This window comes from Bacillus rossius, chromosome 3 (assembly GCF_032445375.1).
Source record: "Bacillus rossius redtenbacheri isolate Brsri chromosome 3, Brsri_v3, whole genome shotgun sequence".
Classification (NCBI taxonomy): domain Eukaryota; kingdom Metazoa; phylum Arthropoda; class Insecta; order Phasmatodea; family Bacillidae; genus Bacillus; species Bacillus rossius.
This window is the reverse complement of record NC_086332.1, coordinates 38,199,144-38,215,196: the sequence shown is the minus strand read 5'-3', so window position 1 is coordinate 38,215,196 and position 16,053 is coordinate 38,199,144. Positions and strand designations below refer to the sequence as shown.

Below are 16,053 nucleotides of genomic sequence, written 5' to 3'. Positions count from 1 at the left end.
CCAACTGATGTGATGGTAAAAAAACTAGTTTTGGCCATTAAGGCTTGGTCTTACACGCCATATTTTTTCTTCTTCTTTGTGTTTTGATTTTTCGTGATTAATTTTTTAAAAGTGTTATATTTCTAAAATGTTAACATTCTATTTCTTGTTTCTGCCATAAACATTTTCAACAGATATTTACTTAGTGTAGTATCATGGTTGTAAAGAGTCGTGCAAGTGATGATAATTTCGAAAACATGCGTCTTATAAAATCCATGATACTGAACGCTGAGATAGATAGCACAGTGTGAAATTTATCTTCCCTGACATCTTGCCATTTGAGTCCAGATTATGACGTCAAAATAGCAACGTTTAAATGGTTTTACGTCAGTAATCTTAACCATGCAGATATACGCTCTAAAAAAGGAAAATAATACCAGTGAAAGGAACCGTGCTTATAACAATTATTATTGACCATCTCGTCATTAAGCAGTCGTGGCCGAGTGGTTAAGGCGTCTGACTAGAAATCAGATTCCCTCTGGGAGCGTAGGTTCGAATCCTACCGACTGCGAAGGCGAATTTTTTTCTGATCGATATTAGTGGGAATACAATTTATCCATTAATTTTATATTTATTTTTTAACCTTATGACTGAAAGTGAGAGATTTTGATTTAAACTGCTAAATTGTTAATGTGAAAATTAATCGCTTTCGAGAAAGATAAAAAAAATCCAAATAAATATGTTAAATGAGACCTGCATAAGTAATACACTTAATGTATTTTATACCAGCACAGTCGAGGTCCTCTGTTCGAATCTTGGGCAAAGTGTGGTTGTGTGTGTCTCATTTCAGAAGACGTTTTAATTTATTTTTGAACAATGCTATCTAAGCAGAGTAAATTTAGGAAAAATACATTCAGGTCAATTATATTTTAGTTTGTGTCTTTACCTAACCGACCCACACCAGTAAAGTAACGTTTAAGACAAATAAATTCACAAATAAATTCAAGGCCTGTTGACCTACGCTTAAAAACCCGTTTTTGATGATGCATCAGTTTATATCATATGATTTTTTTTTTCATTAAAAGTATAGGCGCAAGTGATTTAAATGCCTTACGCTAAAAAAAAACACTTAGGTTAGATCTTATGCTAAGTAAAGTATAGTAGTTTAAGACAAATAACGTTGGGCAAGTAAATTTAAGTCCAATATACGCCTAGTCAGGTGACATGTATTTCTGAAAATATGACTTCAGAACATGATGTGACTTACATACGGTATTCAGGCTAGAAAATGTATGCTGACTAGCTTAGGGGAAACCTTGCTTTAGGTTAGTAACGTTTTGGACGAATGGTTTTTGGTCCAACATACTTTAAGGCAAAATTATATGCCAAACGAAATTATGGCGGATTATTTATTGCAAATGACTTAAGCAAAAAAATATATTTTTTTTAGCCAAGTGATATAGGACACACACGACACTTTTTCCACGAAACAAGTTGGGCGTATCCAGGGTCGGACTGGGCCGGAAGGGCCCGGGTGGCTGACCACAAGCCCGGGGCGCCAGACTAGATGATGATAGAAGGGATACTATCGGAAAATACTCAGATACACAAATTGAGATAAACAAAATATAAAATTTAATTATCAACGATGTAATAAATTATTAGGTACGGGCAAAGGCACATCAGGTTACCCACTACCAGTATAAAATGATATCCCTTAATAGGCGAGTTTAATATAACTCGAGCTCAGTTCAAGGTCAAAATATAGTAACCTGATAGATATTCCAATAATTATTAATTATATTAAACACACATTTAAGAAAGGCGTTCTTTGTAAATTGTTTGACACAAGAGACTGATATTAATTAAATAGTCTCTCCTCTAACATTAATGGGCTGTAGGTTATTTTATTTTCCTATTATTTAATACACATGGACATTACCTACTACATACCTTTAAATATATTTTTTTTTTAATTACACTTACATAAAATAGCAACCGTTGAGTGCTTGGTTACTTTGGCAATGATGTCCTATTATTGGCTTTTGTATTATGTATAACACAATTCAAACATGTATATTAAATATAAGCTGTTGGATATCTCAATCAATAATAAAATAATAAGTATAACAAATAATATTTATAAAGCTAGCCAATCAAATTTTTTTTTAAAGAGGAGAACTTTCAGCTAAGCAGTTAATGACTCTATCGTAAAATCTGCTGTTCTCGTCATCCTTGATCCGATTCTGCATTTAATATAATCAACGAATCCAACAGTTCTTTCCCCAGTAGAGAGCGAAGTCGCGTTCAAATGCGCTTCAACGCTGAAAATCGTCTCTCACAAGTCACTTGCGTGAATGAAATTGTGAGAATTACACAATATGCAACATATAAGGTGGTGTACGTGCTGATATGCATCTTATACTGTGATAAAAGTTTACATGTACATGGTATGAAACTTTGACCGACGTCCAAACCACTTCTGGAAAAACACATGGCGTCCTTTGCTGTTTGGTCTAAGTCTAAGACATCTTCGTCGTCTTCTTCTTCACTTTGTGAATCTGAGTCTTGCTTATGTTGCCTAGGTGAAATGTGCTCATTCCAAAGAAATTTAGACGATTCATTAAAATTATTTGCAAAAGATTTCAGTTCTTTTGACAGGAACTCTCGATCGACATTTGCAATTGATGCGAGAGACTTTAGTGCGTCATTAGGAATCCCATTTTCGTTGATTTTATTGAAGTTTTTCGGGTCCAAACAAGCGGAATCTTTCATTAAATCTTCGTTGCAGATGAAATTTTCGTTTATTTTAACTAAAGCTTTATTATAATAATGACTTTGTAGACAGAAATAGAATAGAATCTCTTCGGGTCTGTAGCCAATAATGTTGCTTCATCTTGGCATAACTCATCATGTTTCTTCGGTTTTTTTATAAATTCTTCGTAACGGCAACGTGGTTTGTATGTCGAGATCAATGTTTGCGGAGTGCATCAATTCTTGAACGTCGGATGCAAATAAACTTGCAGCTTTGAAAACGTCATCAAAAGTATCTAAATATTTTCGTAAATTCATATCTAAACATATGATGAATCCCCAAGCTTTAAGATAATCCAATGTAGGGGTTTGGAGATATTGGCCTACTGGGGTTGATAGGTCAAACATTTTCTTGAATGTGAAGGCTGTCAGGATAGTTTAAAATTTCAAAAAGGAATCCATCAATGCCTTTGCTTGAAACGAAACCTTTGGCTTGAACTCCGTGCTCGAAGATATGGCACTTAAGTTTTTATTAACGTGAAGTTTCGAGTTTTCTCCATAATAGTGGTCAAGGCTTTGACTTTAGCCTACCATCTCGTTTTTCCAATATTCTGTAATTGTCTCAATTTATCTTGTCCAGCTGTTAATTCTGAAATTTTGTCCACCCATAGAGATGTGCGCTTAAATAAGCAGTGAATGAATACACTGGTAGACTCCAAGAGCCCAAACAAATTATTTGCTTCAGTACAGGTTGACGTCGCGCCTCCTACCACTAAGTTTGAAACATGTGCATAACAATATGTGAAAATTAATTTTGGCACTTCTTCCTTCAGTTTTGCTTGAAGACCACTATACCTGCCTGCCATATTTCCGGCGCCATCAAATGACATGTTAATAAGATCTTGCATATCTAAGTCTAACTGGGCTACTTCATTGCTTACAAGACTCGGTAATCTTCTCCTGTTGATTTCCGGACAGGGACCATGCTGAGCATCCGTTCTTGTGGGATTCCATTCTTAACATAGCGTACGCAAATTGCAGCCTGGTCAACAACGCCAACTTCCTGATAAGAATACACATTGAGGCTAAAAGATTTCGCCGCCTGGATTTCTATAACGATTTCTTGTTTAACTTGACGTGCACATATATTTATTAATTTATTTATAGTATATAGTATTTATATAGTATAGTATTAGTATTAGTAATAGTATTTATATAGTATATATATAGTATTTATATAGTATATATATAGTATTTATAGTATTATATTTATTTATATAGACAAAAAGGTAACAAGCCTACCTCGACCCTTACCTTTTCCTGAGTCTTTTCTTTTTTAACTTTCAGTTATTGCCTCGGATATGTGAGCCTTAAGAACTGGAACCAACTTCGACAGCAGGACAACTAAATTAAACAAGTTTCCGTGATTCTTTTTCTGGTTGTCGTGAGCGATATCCGTTAATGAGTACAAGGCCTCACTTTTTCCACTATAAGCAATGCCTTATTTGGATATAAATAGTATTATATAAATTATTCTTTTTAGAACCAGACGCCTATTGGAAATCTCTTGCATATTCTTTCACGTGAGATGTTGTTCCACATTTCCCCTTTTTTGCTGTAAGCAAGGCGACCGCGGCTAACTGATGACAGTGGCTTTCCTCGTGTTTGACGAGTTGCTCATAAATATATTTTTTGGACGGAGTAACACCATCAATAAATGGACTTCTTCCTCCTCATTTTTTTTTTGTGTCGTCAGATTCAAAACACATGCAGGCAGTAAGAAATAAATAGCTTATTTAATTCAAGGGAATAAGAGACAGATCCTCGTCGAATTAAAGTTCCTGTTGATAACTTTCGGTAGTAAACCCGATTTCCATCAAAAGGCAAACTGTTTTTATCACCCGAAGGTTGGATAGGGTGAACAGATATGAAACTTAATTTCTCAGCAGTCGTAGCATTTTTTCTTGGCGGAGCAAATTCAGAAAGTTTGTGAATTTCATTTTAATCATCGTCTGTAAATGTAAGTGGCTTTAGCGCAACGCTATCGATATTTGCACTAGCTGTAGTATCGCTAGAAATTGAAGTAATTGTGTCTTTAAGATTATAAATGCATGCATTTGTTACTTGTGATTCTGTGTCCTGCGTGATTAGTATCGGTACAGCCGCCGCTGCCATGCTCTGTTCTGAACTACTTGCATGCGAAACTGAATCCAATTTTTCGTCTGACTCAAATATTAATGATGATGATGAGGGTCCTATAAAAAATTGTATATACATATTTGATAGCTATACACATTCACAAAAATTCATTGAAATCGGTTGTATGCTTCCGGAAATTTAATAAAAATCCCGCCTTTTTTCCTCTACAACAATAAGAGTAAAGGGAGCCTCATTACAAAAGTTCAGCTATCTAGGTCCGAGGGTTTGGGCTGAGCATTAATGAGTTAATCAGCCAAGACTTTTGTATATAATACATTAAGATTTCTAAAAATTGAGCATTCTCTAAAATATTCCGTACCTTCTGTTGCTTAAAATTCATACAACTGAAAAATTATATAAAAAGACGTAACTATGGCTTAAAACAGGTACTTAATTTTGACAGATTTTAGAATATAAAAAAGGAATTAAAAAGTGAAACTACAGGTAAAACTAGTAAATATGTAAATACTTGTTAAATTATAAAAGAAAACAACTATCAACCTGGTTGCGTTTCGCTCCGATTTTGAGGATCTTCAAGCTCTTGAGATGTAGACGTGAAGGAAAGCCTGGATTGCTTTGGATTCGAAGCCGCTGTTTGTAATTCGATCTTTCTTTTATTTTTCTGTTTCTCGGAACCAGATTTGTGTTTATATGCCGCTGAATGTGACTGAAACCATTAAGTATATCAATTTGAATAAGTAATACATATTTAATATTAGACACGTACAAAGGCTCCAAAGTAACTTTTTTTCAGAAGGCAAAATAATATGCAACTTACCTTTTCCATTGTAATGGACAATTCGGTTTTTTGATGTATTAAGTGTTTAACATAATATAAGGAGAGTTAAAACAAACTACACGCATCACACATCAAAACATAAAACCATCAATAAATTTAAAAAACGTAATATTATGAACTTGCATTAACTAGAGTATCGGCGATAACGGCAATACAAACCGACAAAACAATGGAATACGATGCCAGGAGCCAGGAGCGCGCGTCGGGGATTCCCCAACCACAAGATTATTTACTTGCGTAATGCGTTCCGTTTCATCAGAAATATGAGATGAGAGTGAATAAATACGTTACGTTCGTTAATTGTTATTTATAAATGTTGCAGTACCGAATCTATCGAGTTTTTAAGAACATCTAAAGTTTAAATTTCGTTTTTCAAATATCTATGAAACAATGTAAAATGTAATTCATTACGCTATAATGATATACCTACGTCTAAATACGTTGATTCGATCAAAAGTTATTGCCGTTCAGATAAAAATTCAAAACTAGTTTCAGGGGTGGCTTGCTCAGGTTCAACCATTTTTCGAAATTTTCTATTTCATTTCACTCTAATTATATGAACGAACTATCTGATCTAGTTGTACACTTAGGTCGCAAGAGCTGGGACCCAGCCTATCCTACGGTTGCCGCAAGCCCCGCAAGCCAGGCCCGTGGGGGCCCGCGCAGGCTGGGGCCCGGTTGGCAAGTGCCACCTCGACTATATGGCCAATCCGACGCTGGGAGTATCAGCGCACTCCTCGCTAGTTCGCACCGGACCATGCTGCACTGTTATAAATTATAGTAAATTTACTGACTTTTCAACGAAGAATTTAATCCAAACGATGAGTTCTGCGTAATTTCAAACAACTGGATCTTAGTAGAAACTACGCCGTATTACGACTTCCGAGTTGTCGGTTGTGTTCCAGAAACCAAGGAAAAACACATGCGTGTACAAAAAAAAGTTATCTTACTGTAAACTTCCACAGTTTTTGAAAATATTGTTAATATATATTTTTGATTCATGCTCAAAGTAAGTTAACTCAGCGTCCGTAAACTTACGAAGACAACTGTAATTTACGAAGATCCCACGAATTGTTTGTAACCAGAGTTCTTCGTAAAGTTTAAAGTGAAAAATTTTAACGGTGTAGGAGAATTTATACAATAACTGGGTGCGCATGTGCGCATAGTTTATACGTGTAGCGTGATCAGGTGTAACGCTTGTCTTTTGTCGTTGCTAAACAATTCCTCAACTTAGGTATTAAATGTCCCCAGTAATAATTAATGCCGTGGATCAGAGGCCGTGCAGACCACGCCCTGCAGAGGTCGTCGTGGTCGAGGGCTGCAGCTCCTCCGTGTCATCTTTGAATATACTGTATAGAAGTCGCGAGTGGATAGGTTTACTCTACGTTTTTCAGAAGCGCATGATGAGCAGTTTGGGAACTTCACCGCTGCAGTGCGCTGCCGTAACGCCCTGTATCGTCTTAGTTGTTATTTACACGTTAGAGCGCAGCGCTGTCACCCGCTGTCATTCCCCGCACCCCTCATCCATCATTCACTGCAGCTCAACGTCGTTCTAGGGGAGGGGGAAGGGGTGTTTGAAGAGTTCGACACTTGTCCGCTAGGGACCACCACAAGTCGATGCCCTAGAGATGGTGGCGATTGCAGCGGTGAATTAACCAACTACCTCAAAACCGTATTAGAAATTTTAACCTGGGCTGGCGACTTCTATACAGTATATATATTCAAAGTTATCATGCTAGTCCGGGGTCCTCGGCCCCAATCGGCGCCATCCCACAAAGCAAGTCTCGGAAAGTCCAACACAAAGGCCGGTATTCCAAGACGCAATAACATATGGATCATATTTTGTACGCTTTAATTGTCATAACAATGAATAATCGCTACTTAGTAATGTACTTGAGAAAATTAGAAAGGCGGTTTCTATTTTTTTGCGATGGTGCTGCTTAATAGGGGCTATAGTATTTTTGCCGTAACTATTGTATCGATGGTTGCGAAACATTCGCTGTCGGAAAGTCCAACACAAAGGCCGGTATTCCAAGACGCAATAACAAGGGCTTAGGTGTTGAACAAGCTACGCCCGCACCCTAGCGCATTCCCAGTGCACGGTAGGACACGGCCAGTAACCCATATTTTTAGGCAACGTATTTCGGTGTCCTATCCGTTGCCGCTCTGTTGCCCAAATTCCGCGCATGCGGAGAGCTCACCTTTTTTTCGTTGACTTCGTCCAGATGGCGGCTTCGCGTCTGACGCCATGAACTCGTATATATAGTCACTGCATTTGCTCATCGGGGTACCTACCAAGAGTGTTGATGTGCAAATGAAAATTTATAATAGCGAAACTATCCTGGATCATATTTTGTACACTTTAATTGTCATAACTACTTAATCATCGCTACTTAAAAATGTACTTGAGAAAATTAAAAAAGGCTGTTTCTATTATTGTGCGATGGTGCTGCTAAATAGGGCCTATAGTATTTTTGCCGTAGCAATTGTATCGATGGTTGCGAAACATTCGCTGTAATGCGTTGAAATCAGTTTCTAGCCTCGCGCAGGGCACCGTTTATTAAAACAGCTGCCTATTTGTTTCCTTACTGGGACTCGGTTTGGACACGTACGGGCCGCGAGTTAGGTTTCGGTTGTGTCCCAACAAAGCAGTGCTTATTCGCTACCTTATACCGGAACGTCTTGGAACACAGCCCAAAATGCATTTAAAAGAAGACAGAAAACATTCCTCTGTATCAATGCTCCACCCAGCCATTACGATAATATTACAACCTCTGAACCGTGGCTTGAAAAGGGGTGGGATCGAGGAAAGGTACGCCACTGACCAGAGATGAGAAAACAAACCCTGGCAAACAGGCATGCCAGACAGACGGCACTGCTGAAACGGCTTGCACAGGGATGCGAACCCACACTCGCGAAATTGATTTTCACCCTTTTTTTTAAGTAATTTACGCTAATATACTTTCAACACAAGGCGCGAGCTTCTGCCCAGACTGTTACTACGTTAAACTAAATTCAAATCAATTGTAAAATCTGATGAACAAATACGTTCTTTCAACGACTGTTGCACTGGGGAAGACGGGTTTAAAAATAAACAAGCTACTGGTTTCGTCTGTGATGATGTCGTCGTATCTGTTTTGTATCATCGTTGAATTCGTCTGTTTTTCGCTGTGTTGTCGGAGGTTATCGCTTCACCGTGTTTTCTATTCTTGTTGCAACTGTCTCGTTGTCAGTTCCATGACAAATTTTCTTTCCCCGACTAATTTCTTCCACGGAATTCTCTGTGTTGTGTATACAATTAACATTTGAAATCTGCTGATTTTGGCTTGTTTTTTTCTGTGTGTTCGCGTATTCCTCTTTCTTGTACTTTCTTGTTGTTCCTCTACGACATACCTTGAAATCCAGCAATGGTGTTTGTCCAAAAAAAAAATTTTAGTCTGACGAACTCCTTGACTGTTTGCCGAAATGACGGCCTCAACTGACAGGGGTAAGGGGCGGGAACCGTCGTCGGCCGGGTCTGGCAGTCGCACCGCCGCGCCGCGCCGTGGCGACAGCAGCTGCCGCGGTGTTGCCGGAACAAGCAGCTGGTGCGAGGCGAGGTAGGTGCGTGCGAGGTGGCGCAACGCCGCGACGCGACGCGACGCGACGTGATGCGGGCGAGCGGCCAGCCAGCGCCGCGGACGGCTCGGACTGCCAATGCAGCCGGGACACGCCCGTGATTCGCCCATCGCGCAGGGCGCAGCTCTCTCGGACAACGTGCGCAGTTACTGCTCGTTCCGAAAACATGCCTGCCAGTCCGTCCGCCAAGCCCCTTGCCTCGTTCGCACGCGGGGCCTCGGCGTCAGAGGGCAAGCCACGTCGTCTGCCCTGTCTAAAACATCTACCTTACAATACGTTGCCCATTTTAGTCCATCTCACACGCCATGTTGATTGTTTTAATTACTTCATTTAAGGACTATTTCTAAATTTCTTTTTACTCCACGCCTTCCTTACATTTGATGCCCTGCCAGAAATATTTTTAATCGATATTCACTTAGTGTAATACCAAGGATGTTGTAAAGTTGCACTTGCACGACTTGTTACTCCCATAATATTACACTTGCTGAGAATCTGTAGAACATATTTAGGACAGAACAAATTATTCTAGGTAAGTATCGTAGTATCGTGTTTAAAATGTTTAAAATAGCCCTCAAAAATTTAGTAAATGCAGAATAAAAATCTAGATGGCGAGGAGGCCGAGACTTAAGAGAATGGTAAGATGACGTGTCCTGTCCCCGGCCGAGTGATAGAAGACCACCCATTGAACCTGCAGCCGCAATGCCAGTCGTGCTCTGACTCAAACTGTGTGACGAGTGAAGAGCGACAACTACGTGTACCAGGTTTGTAAAAAATAATAATGAACTTTGAAATTCTGTGCTACTCGTAGTTTACCCCACGTGTCCTGGTGGATAAGGGTATCAAAAGAAGCTAACTGCAATTAAAGACTCATCGCATCACATTCTACTAATCTTCAGGGGCTTGTTTAGTTAGGGGTATATTTGCGTTAGTGAGGTCGGGATGATAAGGGCGGCGATCGCTGGGGCTTCTTGCGTGGTTGGGGGGGGGGGGGGGGTTAGAGCGAGGACGGCCTCCCTCGAGCACAGAGCACCAGCTCGTACGCACGAATGACTCCGATCCGGGCACACGGCCGTGTCAAGTCTAATCCACGCGACACTTGGGCAGCTGGAATTCTCGCAGTCCCCCACCCGGAAACATTGCGGTCGGACTGTTGACGCCCGAAGGCCGGGTGTCGCGAAACCGACGTGCTGGACACGCCCATCGCTCGATATGAGCCCCGCCCCGATGCATTACCTGGTCCGGCCCACAGCCGCAGACTCGCGCGGTCAACTGCTCTGGACGTATTTTTTTATTTTGTTTATTACTCTGGTGTCTGTTCGCCTGGGCGTAGATCCCGTGAGGGGCGACAGGGGATAAACACCCCCCCCCCCCCCGCCCTGGCAACATTGTGACTGTGAAACGACGTTCATAAACGTAAGCATGAAAAAACTATGTTTTATGGTAAACTTTCTGTGTATATTATAGTTTTTGCACACATTTAGGCAAAAATATGGGAATCATACAACACGCAAGCACCATATCCAGAGATGACTTGTGTCGGTTAACCCCACGCGCAAAACTCTCGGGTCGGGTGTCCCCCCCCCCCCCCCCCCCTCGCAAAGCGACTTTCCCCGGGACCCTTTTGCTAATTCTACAGATTTGCTTCCCTGTCTGTGTGAATCAAGGTCTTGCTTGGACACTAATCCACACAGCATTTTTTACCTGATATTTGTTGTCTTGTTATTTTTTTCAAGATGTTTTCGATTATTGAGGGAATTGGTGCTAGTGTTTTAAAGGAAACACAACATTTTTTTTTCCCCTCCTCCTCTGTCGCCTCACGCCAAGGACTTGATTCTCGGTTGGGTTGAACACAAAATATTGTTGCAAGTGGGAAACGTGTCGGACTTTGCAGTAATCTGTTTGTTTGTTTCCCCCTTGGGATTATTCTGTTTGTCGCCGGTCCAATCGCATTTATTAATACCTCATCTTTAATGGCATCTATGTCCATGAGACGTTTAAAACAGCAATCTATGTATTCCATTCGTTCATTCTCTCAAGTCCGTCTTTTAATCAAACCATAGAGTGGAGTTACAATGGACCACACAGAGCATAGATGCCCGGGTACGAATCCGAACCCAGCATTAATGCGAACACTGTTTTGTAGTGAACCAGCTTGGAGGAGTGCAGTTCGTCGCTCGGACCAGCTGCTTGTTCTGATAACGCAGCGGCGAGATGTGCCGCAGTCCGTGAGCTTGTGAATTAATCATCCCGCTCGAATGGTTTAGACCCTCGAGGCCTCTTGAACGAACAAGTACTCAAGACGAGCATGTTCGTCTCGTCGCTAATGGCGGGTGAAACGACGCCGGGGCGAAAGACAAGAAAAATATTCGTGAATGGCTGCGATAACTCTCGTGACTTGCCGGAGTACACGAGCCGAATGAGTTCGAATTCCCAGCGCTGTGTACTCGGTCACGTTCCGTTACTCCTTTTTGTGAGAAATTGCCACTTGTCCCCTTTCTGCGGGGAGGGCATTTGTCCTAGTCTAACTCTGCATTATTTACTGTTTCTTGGTTCCGGTTCAAACGACAGAACATCACATTTCATTGGTCTCTTTTTCTTCCCTTCCGAAGTGTCTATGAATTTGCTGTATAATTTTTTAACCCTAAAAAAAATTGAACTATTTTACTGTGACAAATAGGCCTAAGCAGATGAACTGAACGAGACGTCACAATTTATGATGTTCCCAAAAGGATAATAGCCGTTATAACAGCACTTTTTCCAGCCAACAATATGATAAAGCAATCCTCACATTTTGTATTGTGAAAATGAAATCACGGGTGTAGTAATTGGGTGGCCTAAATCAAAACCCCCCACCCCGCGAATCCTTTTTTTCTAATAATTTATACAATTAGTTGTTTCTTTTTACCACGAACACCAACCACAAAAACAATTTCTGTACTTTTACAAAAAATTCCTTTGGAAACATTATTAGTAATACAACAAGACAGATATTGTAACTCTGTACAACACATGACTATGGTTATTTTTGCATATATGAAATACATTTTTCAAAATAATATTGAGTATTTCTTACGAAAATTGGCTCATAATTTTATATTTTAATTGATTTTTCATTCAATCATAATATGTTTTAACCATGGGAAAGATATGAGAAAGTTTAATTATTTTATTTTATTTTGTTCTATTACGCTTATTAATGTGCGCATTTAATACTGGAAAGCTATTTAGGCAACGGTTTACAAATAACTTTAACTATCTGAGGTACTGGAACGACACAAAGCATAAATGCCCGGCTAAGAATCCGAACCCAGTGTTACCCGTAACATTTTCAATAGTTCAAAAACTAAATAAATGCGTAGCCACAAGATAGGTTTGTACAATAGCATGACATCAGTAACAGTTTGTAGATTCCTCGAAGAAACGTTACGCGTGACGACGTACAGCGAAATTATTGATCTGTGTAGAATAACTTGTAACCCGATTAGAAATCTGCACGAGTTGCGTGACTGTCCGAGGTCGTGCGCTTGGCAACCTTGTGCGAAAGGCATGTTTTTTTTTGTTTTTATTTTGAAAAGTTTTCCGGCCTGACGCTTCACGCGAGCCTTGAGCAGGTCTGTCGGAGAGCCGCCTTCGCCGCGCGCATTCATAGCCGCGATTAGCATAAGAATTCCCTCTCGCCCGAAAATAACCTTATCAAGATTAGACAAGTTCTTTAACCCGGCAGCCTGGCGCCTTTTTTAAAACCTTTTCCTTCCACGGGCGTGATCTCTCACGGCAGCAACCGTGACTGCAGACAAGACAACGCGCTAACAATGTCTCTACGTAATCGGTTTAGCTTCACGCGAAATCTGTCTGGTGGAACACGGTGCTACGTTACATTAGACGCTGCCACGAGATCGTGCGCACCGAAAAAGTAGATATGTTGGGTCGGGCGGTGAAGCCATGAGCAGTGTCAAACGGGCGGTTCGAGGCCAGAGATGGTTAGAATAAATCTACGATTTATTTTTATAACGCCTTGCTGACATGAAGTCTAGAGTAATTGAAGGGTACCACGGCCAAGTGTAGCGGCGACGAAATGAATTTGTGGGAAAAACAGGAATACCAAACATGCCAAGAAAAGTCACAATTTGACGGCAACCCAATTTTTTTTTCTTTTCCTAACCTAACTAAAACTAAGTATATTTGGGAGGGGTCCGGGTTAGGGGAGGGACCTAGGTGCGTCTCAGGTCGAAGCCTAAACGCCTAGTCATGCTTGGAATAACCATGCAGAGAGAGGGTCGCATGCATCGTGTGCTAGGAGGGGATTGGCCAGCCATGGAAGCAATTGATGCCATGACTAACTCCCCTCACTCATAAATCTAGACTAAAACTAGAGATAGGTTGGGCCCAGGTAAAACCTGCATAGACACAGGGAAAACCCTGGCCACTGTCATGCGGGGTGCAAATGTGCATGCATTAAGTGTAGGAGAATACAGGAGACAGAGAATGGTCTGGATGAAGAGTTGGACATAGTAGAAAAGAGTCTACCATGCGAGGATTGGGCACTTGGACTCGTGGTCCGCTTTGGTTTTTATCCAGAACTGGATTAGTGACCAGGGACGCAAGCGCCCCTGGTGGTGAGTGGCTACACTGTACACTAACTCCGCTTCCAGTCAGCACCTAAAACTAAAGAAGTAAAAGTGAATAACATAAGAAGTATGTTACAAGACGGCAACCCACGCAACTTTTACAATTATATACAGAATCCTTCAGTACTCGCCAGTGATGATCTTACCTCGGTAACAATCAAAATCATGTAATCTAATGTTTTAAAAAATTTATAATATGCGTTGCTGAGTTATTGAGTTTCTCGAGTAGTTTATGATCCCGGCCTTAAAAATATCACATGGCAATGCGTCACGCTGTTCAATGCCGAGCGTGATGAATATTCTCTTTTCAAGTACGTAATCTCAACCCACCGCTAGAATTCGCTGCTTGAATCGTAAACGTTGATTTTCACCATCACCCGCAGATAGCAGTACAAAACAGCTCGAAACAGAAGGAAATTTTAAACTATTAAAAACGGCTCCGATATTTCGAAAAAAGATTTGAAAAAATACTAAACCCCAGCTTTGAACCTGATTTATTAAAATACTGCCCATCATGTTAAAAATGCATTTAACAGTTAATACTATAAAGTTTCCGCACATGTTGGATGACTTTAAATTAGGCTATAGAGAAGTATTAAAGTATTGTTGTATTGTTACAAGTCTTATTTTTTTAATGCCTACTAGGACATCCATTTCCCAATAATTGCAAATTATTTTATTTTAAGTAAAAATTGAAGGATTTAGGCTTACCTGGAATGATACAATCAATCTAATGGACTGAGCTATGTATTTAATAATATCATAGCAATAAGATGAAAAAATTAGATGTATTCATTTTTTTCTTAACGCACAATTTGTATAATCCAATACTCTGTAAGTTTAAAAATGATTAAAATATTTTTTTCCAGCGACAAGATTTGCACCACGTCAAAAATGACGCATTGAGCTTATCAACCGCACGTTCTACATCTGCGCTACCCGGACTAATCGATCTTGGAAGTGTACCATGTATTATCAACATTGTAATGATACTTCCATTGTCTTCTGTCTTCCTTAAATCATCAGCATCCTTCAATTAAAGTTCTTTATCGAGATCAAGAGAGCTACGAAAATAATCACACTGAAGGCAAGGGAAATTATTCTCTCATACAGCGCACTCCTCTATCTATCTTGTAAACGGGAACGACCTTACAAGTCCGGCCATGTATTTTTAAGCTATAAATCGTGTAAACAACCTTCTACACCGATTACAGCTTAACATTTTCAGTAGTGGGTTTTTAACACAAGCATTCTTTCTCGGAAATCCATCAGCGAAGATTAATTTTAATTAATTAATTTTACATTTAGAAAGTATTGCTGTTTTTCAACAACAGATGTCACGACATTATTGCGTAGAGGTAACTATATTTTTTTTTTTCGTGTGGGATGCGGGATGCTCACTCACGATCGCACTAGAAGGAGGCTTTCTCTAGACATCAAGGAGAAGGATGTTCGTCTTGCGTGATAGTGTATCTCAGCTGTCTTTAGTGAGAGCCAGCAGAAAATCATAATCTTCGTAATCATGACTTGAATCCCAACGGTACTTATACGTCTCTCCAGACTGATCTGTCCGGCCGCATGGTGCAACGAACATAGCTTAGTTTTCTGTGTGGCCTACAACGAGCATTGCCAAGCCTTTGTGCATGACCGTAACAACGAACAATACGAGCGTGACGCAGTTCGAGCGAGTGCGAGACAGCTCAGCCCCGGACACTCCAGCGCCGAGGAGTAGTGCTGCTCTGGTAGCGACCATGTGGGCGGGGCGAAGCCCTGCGAGCACTCGCCTTTCCTCGGCGCTACCGACACATTCACTTCCTCGTCGCTACTTCCCGCCAGGCGAGCACCAGCGACACATCCCGTGTGCAGAGGAAACTATTTATTTGGTTTTCCGAGTATTCCGCGCAGTAATGTAAAGGTAATCGTACCAAATGAAGGTATTTAATCCCTACACTTTTTATATCACGGAAATATCAAAATATTTATGAGTTTCGATTGTGCTTTTTCCGTAAAACCAGGTGTGAGAGCCACTTCTATCAATGAGCAATAATTAGCTACCTTTTTACTGTGTAAAATATG

At 40.4% G+C, this 16,053-nt stretch overlaps 1 non-coding gene across 1 annotated transcript; it reads left to right on the top strand.

Annotated features, from left to right (window-relative positions):
* The first annotated feature begins 468 nt into the window (after window positions 1-468).
* Window positions 469-550, top strand: Trnas-aga (transfer RNA serine (anticodon AGA)). Its single transcript has one exon. It is a non-coding gene; the product is annotated as a tRNA-Ser (tRNA).
* The last annotated feature ends 15,503 nt before the right edge of the window (window positions 551-16,053 follow it).